Source organism: Carettochelys insculpta, chromosome 2 (assembly GCF_033958435.1).
Source record: "Carettochelys insculpta isolate YL-2023 chromosome 2, ASM3395843v1, whole genome shotgun sequence".
Taxonomy (NCBI): domain Eukaryota; kingdom Metazoa; phylum Chordata; order Testudines; family Carettochelyidae; genus Carettochelys; species Carettochelys insculpta.
In genome coordinates, this window is record NC_134138.1 from 71686497 (window position 1) to 71709769 (window position 23273).

The 23273-nt window shown below is 42.5% G+C and overlaps 1 long non-coding RNA gene across 1 annotated transcript in view; it reads left to right on the forward strand.

Moving 5' to 3' along the window:
• Positions 1 to 3767: 3767 nt before the first annotated feature.
• LOC142008549 (uncharacterized) overlaps positions 3768 to 23273 on the forward strand; it is a 56667-nt gene continuing 37161 nt past the window's right edge. Inside the window, exons 1-2 of the long non-coding RNA XR_012644175.1 lie at positions 3768 to 3871; positions 5172 to 5307. This is a non-coding gene — a long non-coding RNA (uncharacterized LOC142008549). The remainder of the gene's footprint in view (positions 3872 to 5171; positions 5308 to 23273) is intronic.

Below are 23273 nucleotides of genomic sequence, written 5' to 3' on the forward strand. Positions count from 1 at the left end.
TCTTTAGTGGAACAATCTAATATGGGGTAAGCAAAAAAAGCAACCCAGAAGTCAGAGAAAGGTTTAGTCAGGACTGAGAAAACTGCAGTAACTCACACAGATAAGGAACTGTTTACTCAAGAGGCAAATCAAAAAGAAACACAAACAATTCTGAAAGCAGTGGAGTATTAGGAAGTGAGACAGTAACAGTGACCAAGTGCATGAGGTTTAGAGTGACAGTACAGATGGGAATTTAGCAAACATGCTTCAGCATTTTTAACTAATTGATTCATGTCATTGTATGATTTAGCCAATCCACGATCACTGAATTATAAAATATCAGGTCTAGAAACACAAGAGGCAAGGGCATGCCAAAAGATCCATAGCACAACAGGGGCCAAAGTGAATGGATTTATTTCACACAGAAATTCAAAAGCAGCAAAAGTCTAAGCTGATCCTAGGCATGATGCCTTCAGACAGGTGGTTCTCAACCTGTTTATTATATTGGACCACTTATGTGGACCACAATGTGTTACATGAACTGTGGGTTGAGAAACAAAGCACCACAAGATTCCCACAGTCCCTAAGCCCAGAGACCTCTCCAAAAAGTGGGGCCAGAAGTTGAGTCCTGGATGTGGTCTCTGGCAACTTGGGGGCCAGGCAGAAGGCAGCCAGATCTGGGGTCTGTCTGCATGGGTCAGGCAGCCATCAGTGGACCCAGACTCCAGAACCCTGGACCCTGCTGCATGGGGCCAGATAGGCAGGATCCATGTCCCATTTCACTGGGCAGCTAGGACCCCCAGCCCGAGGCCAGGAGTGGAGCTCTGGCAGCCAGGACCTGAGGTTCTGGACCAAGAGTGGAGTGCTGCCTAAAAACTAGGGATCATAAACCACAAGTTCCCAGCACCTCAGCCCTCACTTCCCAGACACCCCTGCTACCTCTCAAACTGCCAATAGATTCACTGTCCTGCCACCCTGCAGCACTCATTAACTCCCTGCTGGCAAGAGCACTGTTGTAAGCTGCCTTACTCTGCCCCCCCCCACATCACAATACTCAAGTGGCAAATTTTGATTTTTTTAAAGGTCATAGCTGGGTTTGTTGCAGAAATAGGTTCCTGGGTTAGTGTTTTTGTGGTATGGCGTGTGGTTGCTGGTGAGTATTTTTTTGAGGTTGGGTGGCTGTCTGTAGGAAGGAAGAGACCTGTCATGTAGGGCCTGTGAGAGTGGAGGATCATGTTCCAGTATAGTCTGTAGATTTTCAGTAATGTGCTGGAGGGGTTTAAGATGGCGGCTAGAGGTGATGACAAGCAGTGTTCTGTTATTTTCCTGCTTGGGCCTATCATGAAGTATCTGGCTTCTGGGTATTTGGCTGGCCCTCAAATACAAACATATCTCCTTCAAATCCCCTGACAGAGAAAATTATAAGATCTTTACGAAGTATTCATAAAATGTAATTACCCACTCGGAGAAGTAAAGAAACAGATTGACAGGGCCAGACAAATGAAGTGGGTCTTACCCACGAAAGCTAATTACCAAATAAATAAAACTGTTAGGCTTTCAGGTGGTATTGGACTGCTTGTTTTTTGTGAAGCTACAGACTAACATGGCTACCCTCTGAGACTCTTGATTATTTGATTCCATAGGACTGGACGGACCCTCAGGGAAGCCCTATTTGTGGAAGAACCGAGCTATGAAAATTAAGAGTAATCTATGGATAAGACCCTTTCCCCTGGTCATATCATGTCCCACAGAAAATGTAAAAAGAGATTGCTACAGTCAAACAGAAATTACTGCTGCCTAAATTGGCATGAATTCCAATTAAACAGGCTATTTGGCTCAGAAGAAGAGGCAGTAAGCATAAAAGATTGCTGTGAGGCAGCTGCAGCAAGTGTACGTGTGGGTAAGGGTGGTTGCAATGTCAGTGTTAACAAGAGAGTCCTCAAGAGGAAAGTAAGGGACCCAGCATGGGAAATGGTCAGGGTCACCACCTCCCTGGCCAAATCGGGACCTGAGATCTGAGAACCCCAGCCAGGACACAGACGCACTGAGACATACCCTAGCAAGTAGCCACAGGTACTGTAGCAACTGCAGCTGTGCAATTCTGCTCCCTCCATGGGTGTTCTACATATTTGCTGCTTCTATCATCCGTTTCCGTGGCAGCACTGCAATGGAGATCTATCTATTGTGGGGGCCTGTAGCTGAACTTCCAGTTACTTTTAGCCCCCGCCATGCTTTCAGGAGTTGTCTTTGTGGCAGATTGCAAGGCATTCCTGCGGGATTTTTATGCTGGCTGTTATTTATGTAATTTAAGTATAATTATTATTTATTTGTCCACTGCAAACAATGTGCTTGGCACCGTGCAAGTAACAAAGGCAGGCAGAAAGTTCAGAAGTAGTCAAGTGAGACTTGAGGGTGCCCTGTGCTTTACAGAACAGGGCCCGCAGAGAAGACAGTGCACACTGGGAAAAGTAGAGGTCAAAATAAGGCTTCTGTGTAATTATTCTTATTTTTAATAGCCCTTAGTTTAATGCAGCTAACACACCTTTCTGCTTGCACTACTTTTTTTCTGTAAAAGAAAACATCCTAGACCAAGCAACGTATTATATTTAACTAAAACCAGAAGTTGTGCACAGTAGGGTCACAACATTCACAAGGATTCCATGTTCAGAACCCTCGTGAATGTTGATTTTCGTGAATACGGGGGCCCCGGGGAAATGGCGGCTGCTGGCTCTCCCTCCCCAGAGCCCCAGGGAAGTGGCATTCGTGAATAATTGAATTAATGAATGTCGCACTTGCAAATGTTGAGACCCTACTGTATAAGCAAATATCTGAGTTTCCTATTTCAAAGAAATATTTTCAGTGAATTATCCAAGACACAAATGATGGTGCATTGCTAGCGCTTCCTTTCAGGACGCACACTATATCTGAGTTATAAGAATTTAACCTAGAGGAGCACATGGATTGGCTAAGAATTTTTGAGTTTTGTGGACCTCACTGTTTCCTCTAGGTTTGAGAGACAAATGCAGATGTCCTTGTCATCTATGTTTAACATGCTCAGGATAAAAAATAAAGCAGTCATGTTGTACTTTAAACACTAGCAAAATGATTTATTAGGTGATGAGCTTTCGTGGGACAGACCCACTTCTTGCTTTGCTGTTTTGTGAAGATACAGACTAACATGGCTACCCCTCTGTGACTATTCACCATGCTCAGGGAGTGATAGTTCAGTAGTTTGAGCATTAGCCTGCGAAACCTGCCATTGTGAGCTCAGTCTCTGAAGACGCCATTTAGGGGTCTGGGGCAAATAGATTGGAAAAAAAAAAAAGAACAAGGGTCTTGGCCCTGTCAAGAGGGCAGGGGACTGGACTTGATGACCTCCAGAGGTCCCTTCAAGTTCTATGAGATGTGTATCCCCAAGTGGACTCTGTGATAAACACTAGCAAAGGAGTTCTCACACCAGATTTTTTGGTGGCCTCAGAGTGCAGCCACCAAGTCCTGCTGCTGGCTGCTCTGACAATTTTCCTTAAAATATTTTTTTTGAAAAACAAATAAACATTCACATATACATGTCCAAATCACCGTAATTTAGTCATGTAGTGTTTTTGATGACTTTATAATTAACAACAATGTACAGTTGTCTCTATTCTTTACTTGACAAACACAGAATAGAAACACTAACAAGGGGCTGTGCAGGTTTTCCTTTGTTGGCTGCTTTTCTTAGATTGTTATTTAGTAAGTTTGCTACAGAGAAAAGTGACATTTGTATAATTGCTAATAATGTGTTTTCACAGCAGACTTGCTAGCTGGTTGGGAGCCTGTGAAAAGAGATATTCACGATCGACCTACTCAGGCCTGACAAACTTGGGGGAAAAGCTGAGCTGTGGACGGAGAGGTGAGTAAGGAACCCAGGGGCAATGGGGGTGGGGGTGGGGGCTGAGCCCAGGATAGGAGTTTGGGGTCCTGCTGTATGGATGTGCCTGGAGGAGGCAGCAGAACCTTGGGCAGGGGGTGGGGGTGAACCCAAAGCTGAAGCCAGAGCCTCAAGCCCCGTGGAATGCAACTTGCTGCTACATAGCCAGAGCCTGTCATGCACCACCCCAGGGCTGAAGCCCGAAGCTTGAGCCCCACCATCCCCAGGAAGGTGGGAAATTCATGTTGGTCCCCTGCTCCTACAGTATTTGTGGCTCCAGGAGACAAGGACCAGGCCCTGCTGATGGCACTGGGGAGAAGCCACTGCTTTGCCCCTCTCCACCCTGGACATCTCCAAAGAGGCTCTAGCTGCAAGAAAAGCCTCTGGTAGGCTGAATGTGGCCAGAGTGGCAGATGTCTGGGCATTCTAGCTGCAAATAACATAATTTCTTAACCTTCCTTCAAGAGGAGGCTTAGGTCTGCTTTGAAGGAAAAGCAAATTCACAGGTCATCTTCAACCTTTTGTAATCTTGGACTTACAACCACTCCTACCCTCAATAACTTTCAGCTTTTTGTCTCACCCTGCTTTTCTTTCTCCATGGCAAGAAGCACACTCCTATCACTTTTTCGTAATACAGCCTGTTCCTAGTATTATGGAATCTTTTTTTTTTTCCCATATAGATTCAGCCAGTGGATGCACAGTTTATAACATGCTTGATTTTCTACATTTTAGCAATGTGGTGCAATTTCTCATTTCTATGTAGATTTGGCAGATGAGTCATTCTCAGGCTTTGTCCATTCCCTTACAGCTGTTCATCAATCAAACATACACCAGTTGTTTACAATTTACAAAATCTAATCTGATTCTAGAGTGTACATTTCATTTTAGGATTTATTTCTATAGCTACATGCTTAGTATGGAATCAAAAGTTACATTTTTTGTGGGGAGGGTGGTCAGATAATGGTTAATGAGCATTATGCATGTTCATTTCAGACCCTTTTCATTTGTTAAACATAATGAAAGAAGAGAAGACTCATTTTCTTTGTTGCTAATAGTTCCAGAGGTTTTCTTTAGTCTGGTAACTGTGAGCATCAAGCTATGGCCATTACACTTAAATTAAGCCAGGGGAGTGATTGAGCAGGGAACAGTTTTTCAATGAGTTTAGCCTTTCCTTTTAAGTAGCATCTTTCCCTAGGATATAAAAAGCACCAGAGCCCAAGTAACACCTACTTCTTTTAAAACCAGTCCAGTTGCATACATTTATTTTCTTTTTTTGTGGAAGCGATAAACCAGGCGAGGCTCACTGCATTCTATCCTACATTCATTGTGCGTGGATGAACTAATTTACAAGAAGAACCTACAATGCTTCCTAATCCCAGAGTTGCAACAGAAGGCATAAGCAGCAATCAACTCACAGGGTAGGTATGGGCAGAAAACTCCCCCCCCCCACAACACATACATCTTTTTTACCCTTTTGTAAGTCAACATTCAAACTTTAAATACACAAAGAGCCTTGTCTTATAACGAGTAGAACTCCTAATACTATTAAGGGCAAGTCCATTGGAGATCAAATCTTGTCCCATCCCATTTAGGTCATAGAAAGAAGCTCTCTTCCCTCTTTCTATTTGAGGTGAAAATTGGGGAACAAGAGAAATAACATGTACACAGGGATGTGGAACTGCAGTAGACATCTTAGCATGCAAGATTTTTTGAACACCTTACCCTAAAGCATCAGAGCTGGCCACCATGGGAGATGAGACATTGGGTAGTGTAAGCCAGATGGCATGAAACATTCTGTGTCTCAGGTGCTTGTATGGTTCTTGCTCACATGCTCAAGGTCTAAGTCATGGCCATATGTGGCATCAGGAAGGAATTCCACCCTCCCCCCGCATACTTCTATTCACCATAGCACCCTGCCCCCTCCCACAGCCACACTATAGCACCCTGCCCCCTTCCCAGCTCCCTCCCAAATAAATGACGGCAACTTACCAGGGCCGCCAGAGCTGCCACCTCTGCTTGAGCTGGTGGAGCTGGAGCCGTTGCCACCACTAGAGGAGCCACCACCGTGGCTGGGGCCGCCGCTGTGGCTTGGACCACTGCAGCAGCTGGTTCTGCTGCATCAGCTGGGGCCGCCGCCGCCATTGTAGCCACCACATGCTCCTCCCACCAGGGGTGGAGCATGTACCATGAGCGACACCTGCCCATGCAAGTGCCCCATTCCTGATGGAAGGATCATGTGGCAGCTCCAGTGGCAGTGGTGGCCCCAGCCGTGGCAGCTCCCCCAGCCACTGTGGTGGCCCCAGCCATGGTGGCGAACCCAGCCACTCCAGCAGTCCTAGTCATGCAAAGGGACCCAGCTGTGGCAGTGGCTCTGGCAGCTCTGGTGAGTTGCCAGCAATTTACTTTCTTTGGATGGGGTGGGGGGGCAGGGGACTGACAGATGTCCATTGTTTCTGAAATCTGCTAAATTGGGGTTCGTTGACTTGAGTGAGGGTTTACTGTATGATGATACCTCTGGCATAGCACAAGCCATGGAATTTGTCCAAGTGATTCCTGCCTCAAGCTGACAATAGCTATTTGATCTAGAGCTTACCTTCTAGAAAGAGCTACAGTTTTGATTTAAAGACTTCAAGTGATGGAGAAGACAACATATACCCAAGTAAGTTTTTTCAAAGGTAATTTATCCTGCTGAATAAAAATTTACACTTTATTTCTTGCTAATTTATCTATCTTAAGCATCCAGTGATTGGCTCTTGATGTCACTTTGTAGGATAGATGGCAGAGCCCTCTTCCATCAGCAGTCTTCTCCTCGAGTAGCTCCTTATAGACTGTGATTAAGTCACTGCTTATCCTTCTCTGGGACAAACCAAAATATATTGAGCTTCTTTAGTGTCTAATACAGTGGTGGGTAGCCTGAGGCCTTACAGCCAGGTGTGGCCCTTCGGGGTTCTATGTGTGGCCTATGAGACATTTTGTTTACTGTCACCCACAGAAAGGATTGCTGGATTTTGCTGATTCCTGTCCATATAGTGTTTTTTCCAGTTAACATTACGAAAGTGACCCACGCAGTGCGTTCTGATTGCACACCACATTGACTCTGAGAGCTGCATGCTCCCTCTGCATCCAGTCAAAGCTACCATTCAATCAATCAGTTGTGCTACCATTCAATTGTGCTACCGTTCAATCAGCACTCCCCACAAATTCTAGGTACACAAGTGCAGTTAGCAAAACTATCCTACCCCAGAGACCATATTGGTCATGACAATCTTGTAGCTCACTAAGAAGAGGGGGGCTATCCTGTTTATTGTGTCGAGTGCAGTATGTATGACTACCTACCCTGTGGGTGGGTGGCGTATGTGTGCGCTCGATGCAAGGAGCTCCTGGCCCTCAGAGACCGAGTGCGTGCTTTGGAGGCCAGGGTGGCTGAACTGGAGGAGCTAAGGAAGGCAGAGGTGTTTGTGGATGAGACTTTCCGGGACATAGTACGGCTGTCCCACCTCCAATCTGACAGTCCTGAGGCTGTTACAGAGGATGAAAGGCTCAGGGAAGGAGAGCAGTCAAGGGGAGCAGAGGGAAACCATCCCATAGTTGGGACCCTCCTTCCAGAGGGTGATGTTGTATCCTCTCGTGCCGAGGATACTTCTCCGGGGGGGGGAGCGCCAGCTGTTAGGAAGAAGCAGGTTTTAGTAGTGGGGGATTCGATCATTAGAAATATAGATAGTTGGGTTTGTGATGACCGGGAGAACCGTATGGTGACTTGCCTGCCTGGTGCGAAGGTTGCGGATCTCTCGAGGCATCTAGACAGACTTATGGGCAGTGCTGGGGAGGAGCCGGTCGTCGTGGTACATGTTGGTACCAATGACATAGGGAAGGGTAGAAGAGATGTTCTGGAGGCCAAATTTAGGTTACTAGGAAAGAGACTGAAATCCAGAACATCTTTGGTGGCATTCTCTGAAATGCTTCCAGTTCCACGCGCAGGGCCAGATAGACAGGCAGAACTTCAGAGTCTCAATGCGTGGATGAGACGATGGTGTAGGGAAGAGGGGTTTAGATTTATTAGGAACTGGGGACACTTTTGGGGTAGGGGGAGCCTATACAGGAATGATGGGCTCCACCTAAATCAAGGTGGATCCAGACTGCTGGCATTAAACATTAAAAAGGTCATAGAGCAGTTTTTAAACTAAGAGGTGGGGGAAAGCCGATTGGTGCGGGGGAGCACCTGGATCGGACGGAGACTTCTCTTACACGAGGCTCCATAGACAGGGATTCCCTAGAAGTTAGTCAGATAGGGAACGTGGGAAATAATATATGGGCAAGATCAGATGTGAAACAATCGTGCATAAAAAAATCCAACGCGTCTGTGAAAGGCGGACATATAAATAGTGGTAGTTTTCTAACATGCTTTTACACTAATGCTAGGAGTCTGTCTAATAAGATGGGTGAACTGGAGTACCTCATATCAAAGGAGGAAGTTGACATAATAGGCATCTCAGAAACATGGTGGAATGAGGAAAATCAGTGGGACACTATCATACCGGGATATAAATTATATCGGAAAGACAGAACAGGTCGTGCGGGTGGCGGAGTGGTACTATATGTGAAGGATAATATAGAATCAAATGAAGTAAAAATCCTAAAGGAATCAAAATGTTCCATAGAATCATTATGGATAACAATTCATTCCTCTAATATGAATATGGCATTAGGAATATATTACCGACCACCTAACCAGGACAGTGATAGTGATGCTGAAATGATGAGGGAGATTAGAGAGGCTATCAAAATAAAAAACACAGTAATAATAGGAGATTTCAATTATCCCCATATTGATTGGGTGCATGTCACCTCAGGACGGGATTCAGAGATTAAATTTCTTGATGCCTTAAATGACTGCTTCTTGGAGCAGCTAGTACAGGAACCCACAAGGGGAGAGTCGATTCTCGATCTAGTCTTGACTGGAACGCAGGATCTGGTCCAAGAGGTAACTGTTACTGGACCGCTTGGAAATAGTGACCACAATATAATAACTTTTAATATTCCTGTGTTGGGAAGAACACCGCAGCGGTCAAACACTCTGGCATTTAATTTCAAAAAGGGGAATTACACTAAAATGAGGAAGCTAGTTAAACAGAAACTAAAAGGTAGAGTAATTAAACTAAAATCCCTGGAAGCTGCATGGAAACTGTTTAAAGACACCATACTAGAGGCCCAACTTAAATGTATACCCCAAATAAAAAAACACAGTAAGAGACCTAACAAAGAACCACCATGGCTAAACAGCCATGTTAAAAAGGCAGTGAGAGAGAAAAGGGCAGCTTTTAAAAAGTGGAAGTCAAATCCTAGTGAGGAAAATAGAAAGGAACATAAACACTCCCAAATTAACTGTCATAATGTAGTAAGAAAAGCCAAAAAAGAGTTTGAGGAACAGCTAGCCAAAAATTCAAAAAACAATAGTAAAATGTTTTTTAAATACATTAGAAGCAGGAAGCCTGCTAAAAAAGCAGTGGGGCCCTTGGATGATAAAGATATAAAAGGAGCGATCAAGGAAGACAGTGCCATTGCGGAGCGATTAAATGATTTCTTTGCTTCAGTCTTCACGGCTGAAGATGTTACAGAGGTTCCTAAATCTGAGCCAGCCTTTTTAGGCGACAAATCTGAGGAACTCACTCAGATTGAAGTGACATTAGAGGAGGTTTTGGAATTAATTGATAAGCTGAATAGTAACAAGTCTCCAGGACCAGATGGCATTCACCCAAGGGTTCTGAAAGAACTCAAATGTGAAATTACGGAGTTATTAACAGTGCTTTGTAACCTATCCTTTAAATCCACTTTGGTACCAAATGACTGGAAGACGGCCAATATAACACCAATATTTAAAAAAGGCTCTAGAGGAGATCCTGGCAATTATAGACCGATAAGTTTAACATCAGTACCAGGCAAATTAGTAGAAACACTAGTAAAGAGTAAAATTGCAAGGCACATAGAAGAGCACGAATTGTTGGGCAAAAGTTAGCATGGTTTCTGCAGAGGGAAGTCGTGTCTGTCTAATCTATTAGAATTCTTTGAAGGGGTTAATAAACATGCGGACAAGGGGCACCCAGTGGATATAATATACCTAGATTTCCAGAAAGCCTTTGACACGGTCCCACACCAAAGGCTTTTATGTAAATTAGGTGGTCATGGGATAGGAGGAAAGGTCCTTTCATGGATCGGGAATTGGTTAAAAGACAGAAAACAAAGGGTTGGAATAAATGGTAAATTTTCACAATGGAGGGGGGTAACTAGTGGTGTTCCCCAGGGGTCAGTCCTGGGACCGATCCTGTTCAACTTGTTCATCAATGATCTAGAAAATGAGGTAAGCAGTGAGGTGGCAAAGTTTGCAGATGACACCAAGTTGTTCAGGACAGTCAAAAGCAAAAGGGATTGTGAAGAACTACAAAAAGATCTCAGCAAACTGAGTGATTGGGCAGCAAAATGGCAAATGAAATTTAATGTGGGTAAGTGTAAGGTAATGCATGTTGGAAAAAATAACCCAAATTACACGTACTACATGATGGGGTCAAATTTAGCTACGACAGATCAGGAAAGGGATCTTGGAGTTATAGTGGATAGTTCTCTGAAGACATCCACGCAGTGTGCAGCGGCAGTTAGTAAGGCAAATAGGATGTTAGGAATTATTAAAAAAGGGATCGATAATAAGACAAAAGATATCATACTTCCCCTATATAAAACTATGGTACGCCCACATCTTGAGTACTGCGTGCAGATGTGGTCTCCTCACCTCAAAAAAGATATATTGGCATTAGAAAAGGTTCAGAAAAGGGCGACTAAGATGATTAGGGGCTTGGAAAGGGTCCCATATGGGGAGAGGCTAGAGAGACTGGGACTTTTCAGTTTGGAAAAAAGGCGATTGAGGGGCGATATGATAGAGGTATATAAAATCATGAATGGTGTGGAGAAAGTGAATATAGAAAAATTATTTACCTTTTCCCATAATACAAGAACTAGGGGACACCAAATGAAATTGATGGGTAGTAGGTTCAAAACTAATAAAAGGAAATTTTTCTTCACACAGCGCACAGTCAACCTGTGGAACTCCTTGCCCGAGGAGGCTGTGAAGGCCAGGACTCTATTAGGGTTTAAAAAAGAGCTTGATAAATTTTTGCAGGTTAGGTCCATAAATGGCTATGAGCCAGGGATAAAGGATGGTGCCCTAGTCTTCATAACAAGGGCAGGAGATGGATGGCAGGAGATAAATCACTTGATCATTGTCTTCTGTTCTCCTTCTCTGGGGCACCTGGCATTGGCCACCGTCGGCAGATGGGATGCTGGGCTTGATGGACCTTTGGTCTGACCCAGTATGGCCATTCTTATGTTCTTATGTTCTTATGTTGAGGGAGGGCCACTCTTGCAGTTCACTCATTTGTCTAGGTTGCTCATCTTTGGTTTAATAGAAGGCCATTATTTGCAGATATCAGATCACTCTGGTTGCTTTATTCTGAAACCCTTCCAGTTTGCCCACATCCTTTTTAAAATGTGGGCACCAGAACTCAACAGACTTTTCCATATATCATACTGGTACTGTCTCTATTGTTTGATTAGATAGCTCCTGCTTCCACATTCACCAACTGCAGTCACTCTCTTGGGGAACTCATATGCATTTGGTTATCCAGCTAGAGCTGGTTTTATGGGTTCCTCATAGGATGACAGAGCCAGTTTGATGTCAGTTTGATGTCAGCAGTGAAAAAGGCAAATATATCCTCAGAGGCATTTCCAATAAAGATGGAAAAGTATTAATGCCATTATACAATGCGCTGATAAGGCCTCCTTTGTAATACCATGTACAGTTCTGGTCATTCAGCTTGTAAAAAGGCAAACTGAAGCAGGTGCAGAGAAGAGCTACGAGGATGATAAAAGGACTCAAAGGCCTGTTTTATGAGTGGAGACATGCTAGGCCCATCTGGTTATATCTCACTTAATCATTTCCCTTACATGGTGGGGGGCTCAGGAGCTGCTGCATTTCCAGGCACCTTACCTGCAGCACACAATAATCTGTAATACTTTGGTCTAATTTCAGTTGCTGGGTTTAGCATGTGGATACTGGGTAGTGAAGGTGGCCCGTGATACGGCCTTCAGATATGTTCCTTTCTATGCCATTTCTAAAACGCAGCCTCCCATCTTATAGCAGAGATAATCTATGTGGTTGTGGTCTTTGATGTAGAACCTTACCCGTGGGACCCACTTACCAGCAGATTTGGTTCATATTGTAGAAGAAACCTGTTATTATTTACCACTGTACTCTACTCTACTTGTATTAAATCCGGAAAAGCCCATTCGGATCAGCTATGGCATTTTCTCTCTGGATGAGCAATTCCAGAACTTCTGGTGGAGCATTCTCCTGCTTTTGTCTTGTACATAGTCCCATGCACTCACCTACTTAAGTTTAATATGACTGCAAAGACTTACATACACTATCTTCTTCAGCATCCTGAAAAGTTGATTGATATTGATTCTCTTCAAATCATACTACTTTCAATTTTTCCTAGAGCTTTTATAATTACTTGTGCCTCCTTCTGGGTCCTATCTCTCTGTTATTTGTTCTTTCAGTACAATAGTATCTAAAATTGAACACAATAGCCTGGATTCTGACCACAATTACACCCATATAAATCCAGAGAAGCTGTATCACGTTAATGAATTTGCAGATTTTAAGGCCAGAAGGGAACATCACTCTCATTTATCCTGATCTCTTGCATAATATGACATACAGATTTTTCAGCCAGTAATTCCCACATCAAGTCCAACAACTTGCAGAATTGTTGCTTTGTCCTCAAGTTCCGTGGTGGAAAATGTTTAAAACATACAATCATGGGTAGGGGGTAAGACAGGCAAGGGAAGGTGTTGTCTTCCCCAAAAGACTGGGGGGACCCTGTCCACCAACTCTGGGCAATTGAGAAAGCTGAGAATCTGGCTACTGTGCAACTGCCTTGCTGATCAGCGCTCCAGCCACTTGGGAAGGTTGGGGCCGCAGTGTAGCTGCCCACCTACTCCCAGGATTGGGGCTAGGGTTATGTGCAGGGTGGCATGGCTGCCTGGCTGCTCCCAGGGCTGCAGAGTCAGGGCTGGGGCTGTGCTGCTGCTCCAAGGGCTGAGGCCACAGCACTGCTCCCAGAGGCTGCCGGGCCAAGGAAAGGGGATGCTTGGGCTCCCCTGCACTGTGGGGCTGGAAGTACAGGGAGGACTTGGGCTGCCCAGCTACCTGGCACTGGGGAAGGGAGATTGGAGGTGGTGGGGGAGGCAGAACCCTAATGGAGAGGAGTGGGGTTGCAGGACCAGGGCCAGCAGCCACAATGGGGGCTGGGTTCTGGTGGGTACAGAAAAGGCAGGGCTGGGGCTTGCCTCCCCAAACTGGCCTTCACTGAGTGCCTATGTGTATAATAGCTATGGCTATACTAGACAAGAGTGATCAGTGCGGCTGTAATGTTACCATTACCGTTGTACCACCAACGTTGGAAGCTGCAATATGTAAGCTAAGAAACACCTGGGGGGTTATGCAATACATAACACAAGAAACCAAAACCACCCCAGTCTTTAACTAGGAAACAACCATAACCAAATTCTAGACAAAGCTTAGTCAGCGCTTACCTCTGAACTTTATTAGGCTACAGCTGTCATTACCTTCTGTGTGTGAATGCACATGAGCATGGAAGGCCAGGTGAGGGATTGGCTGAGGGGTTCTGCTGGAAGCCCTTGAGCTATTGACAAGTGATCTGGGTTCTCATTTGGCTCACAGATAAACAGATTTAAGTGAATTTTAAAAGGCATTTTCTCCTTCTGCCCTCACCTTTTTTCCAGTCAAGGGAGGTTCAACAGAATTCAAAGGTATTAAGGCAGATGAGCAATGCCACTATTCTGTGCTTCTTCAGATCCAATCTTAACATCCATCTCTCTGCGATATCTCTGGCAAAACAAATTGGGAATAAGGGAATTTCAAAGTGTGGCACTTATTTCAAAGCGCCTGCCTCCGTGAAGCCAATCTGCTTTTCAAAAGCAGCACTTTCAAAGCACAACTGGCCACCATTATGTTAATGAGGTGCTGAATATGCATGTCAGCACCTTGTTAGCCTGTTCCAAAGAGCCTTATTAACTTGCCCCTTCCGAAAGGGAGGGGCATGTGCAGACACAGCCAGAGCGACGGTTCCGACTCAGCTAGTATTGCACAGTCAGATCCTCAACACTGAAGATGTTGGCCTCTGTAACGATGCTGGCATTAATGTGACAATCCTCCTACTTTACAATAAGGATCTTGTAAAGAAAGTGCTGGTGTTGGCATTCTGGGTTTTTCAGGTGTTTTCTATAGGTCACCCAAGTGAGAAGAGTTGGGATTACCACCACATTATAAATTAAAAGTCTAGTGTGTGTTCCGGTGTTGTGATTGTTGAACACACAGCAAGACAGCCTACCAAAGGCAAAGCTGGGACAGAAAGATCTGTGTTGAATCTCAATATCTATGTCGAGTGCCTCTGGATACAGGTGCCTCTTCCAACAAGATCTGTATTCAACAGTCCCCCCCACACTAAACTACTTGGGTGCAGGCTTCTCTCAAAGGAATTATTTTCCTCACCTCCTTTCCATTACAGTGTAATGCAACACAACAGCCTTTATATATATAGACTTTATAATAATTTTATATATGCTTTCTAAATATGAAATGTTATTTGATCTTATGCTCTAATGGAAGGTAGTGATTGTTATTATCCCAAAGTATTTTAGGAGATATTGACCGTGCATGTGCACACAAATATATAGTTGCATAAAATATATATTCAAAAAGTTTAATATATGAATTATCTTCCTAAATGGGGAAAAAGTCCTATTTTTGCGAAGTGGAGGACACTTTCCTGATAAAGAAGCAAATACTGTTCAGATGTTTTTATTAGGTGATTTAAAATTAATATTGCTTCACACCTTTTTCAGGGTTCTCTCGTTCTGCCAACAATTAATTCTTAAATGACACCATGTTCATCCCACTCCCAGTATAGCTCTTAATGTTGTTTGTTAAATTACAACAAACCTTCTGTGCTGGGTCTGTGCTGTCATACGAAGCCACGAAGAATACAGCAGAAGGTGTGACCTCCCCTTACCTCTGAGACCAGTTGGCGTGGTGCAAAGGTGTTGCAATAATAATTTTGTCAGTTTGTATTAACATACACAGAGAAGCAAGGCTGAGATCACATCCTCTTTTAAAAATTAATCAACTTCCTGGCACCTGATCTTGCAACTCTTACTCTCAGTGGGTAGTATTTTTTTTCTTATAGGGCTTGAATTTACTGGGATTATTTGCATAAGTTTTAATTAGTGTAAGGCTGGTGCAGTCAGGACCTACATAGCTTTGTCTCTTTTCCATTGTAAAGTTTCAGTTGTACTCTCAACATTTTAGATTATGGAATAGTAGTAACGTATGAATTCCGACGTGTGGTGTGAGAGTGCCATCAGCTGTTCTGAATCTATATAGTCAATCAACACTGGCATGCAGAACTCAAACCACTTCTGTATGATGAGAGTTTGTGTTTTTTCGTGGGGCTTCTGAGCTTTCATTGTGAAATATCCATTGCTCAGCATTAGAGCTCCATAAATAATAATAATAATAAAAAATCAAATGCAACAAGACCATGAGCTAAAGAATTGGTATTTCACAGACCAAACAGATGTTTCCAAATGCCACCACCAGAGGATGTACCAAGCACACTTTTTGCTGGAGCAGAATACAAACTGATTAAAAGAATCTGACTTTCCACCAGAGGTAGCCTAACTTCTCTAAAGACATCAAAACATTTATTGTAAGCAGCTGGTCATAAAAAATGACTGAACATAGTGAGAAGCAGAGGGTTGTTATGTATTTGATTTTCTGATGCCTTTTGTTGCCTCTAGTTCTTGAATCCTTAGCATGATACTGAATGGCAAAAATATCTGATTAATTAGTTGAAAACTGTTAATAATGGGAATATCTGTTCAATGCCAAAGGCTGAAAGAATTGGGCTTGTTAGTTTGTAAAAGAGAAGATTGAGGGGCGACATGATAGCCGTTCAGGTATCTAAAAGAGTGTCATAAGGAGGAGAGAGAAAACTTGTTTTTTTTGGCCTCTGAGGATATAACAAGAGGCAATGGACTTAAACTGCAGCAAGAGAGGTTTATGTTGGACATTAGGAAAAAGTTCTTAACTGTCAGGGTGGTCAAACAGTGGAATACATTGCCAAGGGAGGTTGTAGAATCTCTATCTCTGGAGATATTTAAGAACAGTTTAGAGAGATGTCTATCAGGAATGGTTTAGACAGTGATTGGTCCTGCCATGAGGGCAGGGGGCTGGACTCAATGGCCTCTCGAGGTCCCTTCCAGTCCTAGTATTCTATGATTCTATGATTCTATTATACTTTGGCTACGTCTACACGTGCCCCAAACTTCGAAATGGCCACGCAAATGGCCATTTCGAAGTTTACTAATGAAGCGCTGAGATGCATATTCAGCGCTTCATTAGCATGTGGGCGGCAGTGGCACTTCGAAATTGCCGCGGATTGCCGCTGCGCGTCTCGTCCAGACGGGGCTCCTTTTCGAAAGGACCCCGCCTACTTCGAAGTCCCCTTACTCCCATCAGCTCATGGGAATAAGGGGACTTCGAAGTAGGCGGGGTCCTTTTGAAAAGAAGCCCTGTCGGGACGAGCCGCGTGGCGGCGAGGTGCATCAATTTCGAAGCGCCGCTGCCGCCCACATGCTAATGAAGTGCTGAATATGCATCTCAGCGCTTCATTAGTAAACTTCGAAATGGCCATTTGCGTGGCCATTTCGAAGTTTGGGGCACGTGTAGACACGGCCTTTGTCAGTGACTAGTTAACAGTTAAAAATATAAGCAGCCCTTTTTACAGTAAACAAAATCTTGTCTTGTTTAAAACACCTTAGCCTAGAAGCCTTCAGGCATATGTGTATTCCCAGAACTGATTTTTTTCCAAAAATTGTGATGCCAGAAACCTCAAAATAGTTTTGGTTCGGTGGTATGAGGGAGCTTTCAATTATTATTCATGTGGTATTCAATCCTATGCAACAGCCATATCTGGATCCAATTTCTGGAGTGTAATTTAATCCACAACCTTGTTGAAATCACTAGCACTAGTCCTTCTGAAACTTCTAAGACGGGTTGCTGACAGGGAGCTGCCTGGTTACATGAATTTCAATGTTTCTTTCAGCTAACTCAAAGATGCAAATATAAATTCTTCTTTGGCATGGAGGGACATAAAGTGGGTTTGTGAGACCAGCTTGAGGATTTTGGAGCCATAAGACCATGAATGAACACAATAAAAGATACATACAGTATTTCCTTCTGACTAAAGCAATTTTGTTCCAGTACTGCAATGGCATTATTTAACTGAAGGCAAGAGCCATTTTGCTGAACCCAGAAACTTGGAAGTGTAAAAGAGAAGCATTTATCAGCATAACTAAATTGTGAAATGTTTTCAAAATGAAATTGTTCAGTCTTCATGGTAATATGAAATCTATTTCCTTATGTGTTGTCCATGTTCTCTCTATTTTTTTCCCATCCACGTGCAGAATAATTTTACATGCACCGAGGCATGTGCAGATGTGTTCCACCAATAGAAACACAGGCTGTTGGCAGTTGTGAACACTCTGCTAATCAGCTGGGCAGAACCTGAGTCTCTCCTGGGTGGCTGCCTTTGTGCTCTGCTTACGTGGAACACTGCATGTGGTGGGTTTAAAGTCTAATCCCATATCTTTGAATCCATGCAGTCCTACTTCAGGTGAAGTCAATGGGAGTTTCTGGAAATTGTTTTCCAGCTTCACTGAGCTGACTAAGTACAAGTTGCCCCATTTCCAGATAAGCACTGAAAGGAAGAAGACAACCTAGTATCCCGCCAAGATTTTAAAGCACTATAAAAACATTTCAGCTATAACGCTGGCTTCTAGGAAATGATTCCCTGTCTGCTGATGCCCTGCCCTTTTCTCCAAGGCCCCGGCCTTACTACATGGGTACAGAATCCCTAAATCAAGGCACTGACCAACTGTTTCCACAAGGATTATATGCAGCCTAGAGGCACAGCCACATGAAGTAATTTACAGCTTCAGGTAGTGCTTTTTGAAAAAAAATTCAACATAAAAGCTTTCTGACCAAAAAAACAAAATACACAAACAAAACCAAAACACAAACCAAAAAGCCGACCAACCAAAAAAAACTTATCAAAATATATGAACATCTTTGTGAAACATTTTTATATTGTTTGAAATTTTCTAATCTTTTAAGATCTGACTCAAAATGAAAAATGTATTTAAAATTTATTTACAAAATGATTAGAAATTAAAAAAAGCCTAATTTCTATTAACATTGAATGGAAGAAAGATAATTTTTGTTGGCAGTTTTTATTCCTTCCCCATTCTTCAATGCTTTTCTTCTATTTAAGACGAGAGGGGAGAAAGAAAAAAGGAAAAGAAAAATTAGAGGAAGACCAGAAAAACAATTCTTTTCATTAGATTCCATGCTGTGTGACTCCAAATCTAAACAAAAATTGTGCATCTTGTACCGATCAGACATGCTTTCAACACAAGTTAAAATGACTTCAAGTGACATTTCTAAGGTCTTAATACTAGGTCTGATCAAAAACGGGAATTAGTTTCCACCAAATATTTTGAGCAAAATGAAAATCTCTCATTTCATTCAAACAAAAATGGCCGATTTTTGATAAGTAATACGAAACAAATATACTTTGATACAAAACAATATTTTTTTGTTTAGGGTCACATGGTATAGAATTTAATTTGAATGTACAACAGTCCTTAGAGATGTCACATGAAGTCTATTCAGCTTGTGTTGAAAGTGTAAGTGTCTGGGCTGAGACACATTCACTTCTCAGGTGTTTGGGATACTTGACTTCCAGTGCAGCAAAGGAGAGAGAGTTCCTAGCAGTGAAGTTTAAGGTGGGAATTGTAGGTGCTCTATCAGGCAACTGCCTTGCACCTGTTACTACTGTTGCATCTGTGAAGAGGAGTTTGCTTATAAACCCACCATCCACACCTATAGGGGGACATCAGGCGTAGTTGTTTGGCTGCACACAGTTGCTCCACAGCATACAAACATGGGGCCCACATTAATCCTGTTACACTACATGGGAGTATCCGTCAGTGACTGCTCACCCAACCTCAACCTGAAGAGACTTGTTAATTTGAGCCCTACACCTGCTGAGAGGGACCACCGACAGTTAAAAAACTGCCCACCCACAGGACAAAAGGGTTTTCCTTTTCCCAGCTGACTAGCCAGGTTGCGCCCTGCTCACCTACCCCAACAAATATGTTTGCCACAAAAAACTGCAGAATTTCTGCAACATGTGTGGGGAGCAGCTGCCAGGTCTGGGAGTCAGAGGTAAGAATTGGAAGGGTTGATGGATGGAGTGGGTATGGAACTGATGGATCTTCTGAAGAGAGAATATTTTATCCAGGGAACATCACGCCTATAACTGACTCCAGCAGAAATTTAAGGGACACTTTTGTTAATATTTTGGCAGGGTATCATGGACCAACATACAAGTTCCATCCTTTGCTATGGCTCCACTTCTGCAATAAATGGGGCCCAGTTTTTAGAGGTACTGTGCATCTACTACTCCCACTGAGTTCACCTACAGCTTCAGGGGCACAGCCTGCCAGGAAATAAGAATGCTGTATATGTGCAGTTTTTCTGTGTCATGCTATATACTTTTCAAATACAACGTGAAGCACATTAAAAGTGTATTACATTTTCCTATGAATTATGTGTGTGTCAAAATAATTCTCTCTCACTTTGGATGAAGGCTGAGGAACTTATTTCATTTATCTGGGAAAGATGAAGTCTGAGGTACAATGCAGTGGTTAAATAATTGCCCAGTTACCATAAAGACATTACTCTATTTAATGTACATAATCTTAAATTCAGTCAACTGGTACCACAAGCCAAGCAGAACTAATCAAAATACTGAAGGTGGGGACTTGCTGCCAGTATTCCTTGAACATTTACCAGTTGTGCTATTAGCAAGACCAGAATAAGAGTTACTTTATTATAAGTTAATAGCTTTTTTTTAAAAACTATAATTTGTAGGTAACATTGAGCACAAATATTTACTAAAGAGGTGCAGGTTGGCTATGGTTGGATTTTTGTCTTCATCTATCCACCAGGAATAATATTCTCATCGAGGATACACATTATTTTTCAGTTCTTTTAAAGCACACATCCTGCTCTTCACAGAGAAGACTCAGCATTGCTACCTCAGCTTTTGATCTGCAAAATGGGTGTCATAACTGGAAGTCATAGAAATGTATGCCTGGAAGGGACCTGAAGAGGCAGGAGCAAACAAAACTACACCATGGCTAAAATGTGTTTGTACAACAGTTTCTGAAAAAATGGGAATTCTACAACCTCTGTTGGAAGCCTTAATTGTTCATATCATTAGAAAGATTTTTCCTTAAATCTTACTTAAATATTCCTTGCTGCAGATTAAGCAAATGCTGAACAATTGATAAAACAACAACAATTTATAAAAGGTTGTAACATATGAAAACTCTTGGCCGATCCCTCCTCCTTGGTTTCCTTTCCTCAAGACTAAGCATGTCCAGTGTCTATAACCTTAACTCAGAAGTCAGATTTTCTTAACCTGATATCATTTTTACAGCTGTCCTCTGGACTCGGTCTACTTTGTCCACTTCTTTTCTAAAATGTGGTGTCCAGAATTAGAAGGAATACTCCATATGAGGTCTCACCACTGTCAAGTACAGCCAGTTATTTCTCATGTTTGACATATAACACTACAATAATGCACCCATGAATCATGTTGATCTTTTTCACAGCTTCACATTGTAGATTCATATTTTAATGTGGGAACCTGAAATCTAGTTAGCTATTCTCCATTTTATATTTGTGCATTTGATTTGTCCTTGCTAAGTGCAGTACATTGGACTTGTCTTTACTGAATTTTATTCTGTTAAATTCAGGCCAATTTTCCAATTTGTTAAGGTGATTTGAATGCTAATCATGTCCTCTAAAGTTTGTGCAAACCCTCTCAGCTTAGTATAACCTGCAAGTTTTATAAACATACTGCCCACCCTGTTATTCAAAAATGAAGAGAAGTCCTGTGGCACCTTGAAAATAATAGATTTATTTGGGCATTACTTTTCCTGGGTAAAACCAACTTTGTCAGGTACCCACAAAAGTTTATGAGCAAATAAACCTGTTTGCCTATAAGCTGCCACAGGACTCCTTTTTGTTTTTGCAGTTACAGACTAACCTCTGTGGTCTGTTACCCAAGTCACCAATAAAAGTACTAAATAGATCTGGAACAGGGACAGGCCCTTGTTGGACACCACTAGATACTTCCCCTAATTTGACAGCAAACCATTGATAATTATACTTCGTGTATGGTTTTTCTACCAGTTGTGCACCCACTTTATAGTAATTTCATCTAGACTACATTTCTCTGTTTTGCTTATGAGAGTGTCAAGTCAAAATACTTACTAAATTCAAGATATAGCACATCTCTTGTAAAAGCACACTTTGACTTTCTCAGATAATGTATCCTTATCTTTGATTCCTCCAGACATGAATAACTCCATTTCCTCCTGGCAAAGGTCTGGCAGCCTGGTAGCTAGCATGACTTTCTGACACGTGATGTGTTCCCCTGGCATCTCTCTATTAAATCAATGCAAAAACAAACAAAAACAGAAGCACAAACCCCAATCCCATCCTCCCCCACCAAAAAAAAATAGTCTTGGAGTAACAAGGAAGGAGGATTAATGAGGTTTCATGTTAATGAAACCAGATTAAGGTGGAAGAATAAAGAACTGAGTTGTGATTACGGAATTTTAGTGAATATTTCTCTTTTTATACCAGGCTTAATGAAGAAGTGAGGGTATGCCTGAGAGACATTCAACATTTTGCAATTAGTTTTTAAATAGACATTCCAGCACCTGAAAAGTGACCTCTTCATGGTTTACTAGATGAGAGGTTGAAGAACTGAATGCGGAGCAATATCAGTGAATTAACCCCATAAAATACTTTGTTTGGTGAAAACAAAAGAGAGACCAACCAGAAAATAGGAATGTTACACATTAATAATTGTAAGAATTGTAAGAAAAACCATCATAACTAATAAGATGCCACAAGAAGCAATTAGCCTGTGAGATCACCATCATCACTCAGAAGGATGAAGAGAAACTTGGGCTTCAACACAGACTCATAGACATTCAGGTGAGAAGGAAACATCATAATAATTTAGTCTGACCTCCTGCATGGTGCATGCCACAGAATCTCAAACACCCATTCCAGTTATTGACCTCTCATCTCTGTCTGAGTTACTTCTCTAAGCTTCTGTCAGGTGAAAGCTGACTTATCTGATAAAAGTAGGAAAGAGAGCCACTTGGCAAATTTGTGATGTTAACTTCATAAAGGTGGTAGGCTTTGTGTTAGAACAGTGAGTTCTAACAGTAACTAACAGTAAAATGTACCTGGTACCAAAAAACTAAACTAAACAGAAACAATGCTCTCTGTTAGCATATGAAACCCTGTTGGAACAAACTAGTCAACTATCCAAGGAAAGTCCAGTCACAAACTGTTATTTGCTTTTCAGTAAAGACATTGCTAGAGGCAATGACATTTTTAAAAAAAAATAAACTAAGATTCAAACATCTTTGAGGGTCGATGGAATTTGAGTCAAAGAAGCTGGTACTCATGAAACTACTTTCTTGATTCAATCTGGGATGATGTAATGTTAGTTGCCTGTAAAGTCTCAGAGGCAAACCTGTGTTTGTATCTGCAGAAATGATGAGGAGTCCTGTGTTACCTGAACCACTAAGGCTGTGGCTACACTAAGCCCTAGTGCTGATAGTTTGATGCAAATAAACAGTCTTGAAAATGCAAAATGGTGGCTCATTTGCATATACACGACTAATGTGCATATTAATTAGGCCAATTTGCATGTTTATGACAGAACTCAAGCCGTGTAGATGTGGTTCTGCTGGCAAAGCCCCTGACTGCTCAGATCAGCAGCAGCAGCAGCAGCAGCAACTATGGGCTCAGTGCCACTTGGTGTCCGATGCCTCCCTCACTATTTCCTTCCATCTTACTCTGTCCGGTGAGGAGTGGCTTAGTTTCTGTAGACTAGCTTCACACTGATCCACTATATCTATATCACCTATCTATCTATATACTATATCTACTATATCATCTACTCTATATCTCTGTGGAGTCTGCATCTCCTATTCAAGTCATCCATTATGCCCAATACCAGGGTCTTGACCTTTTGCTTGTCATTCATGCTGCAGAGATGCTCAAATAACTGTAACTTCTGTTGTATAACCTTCT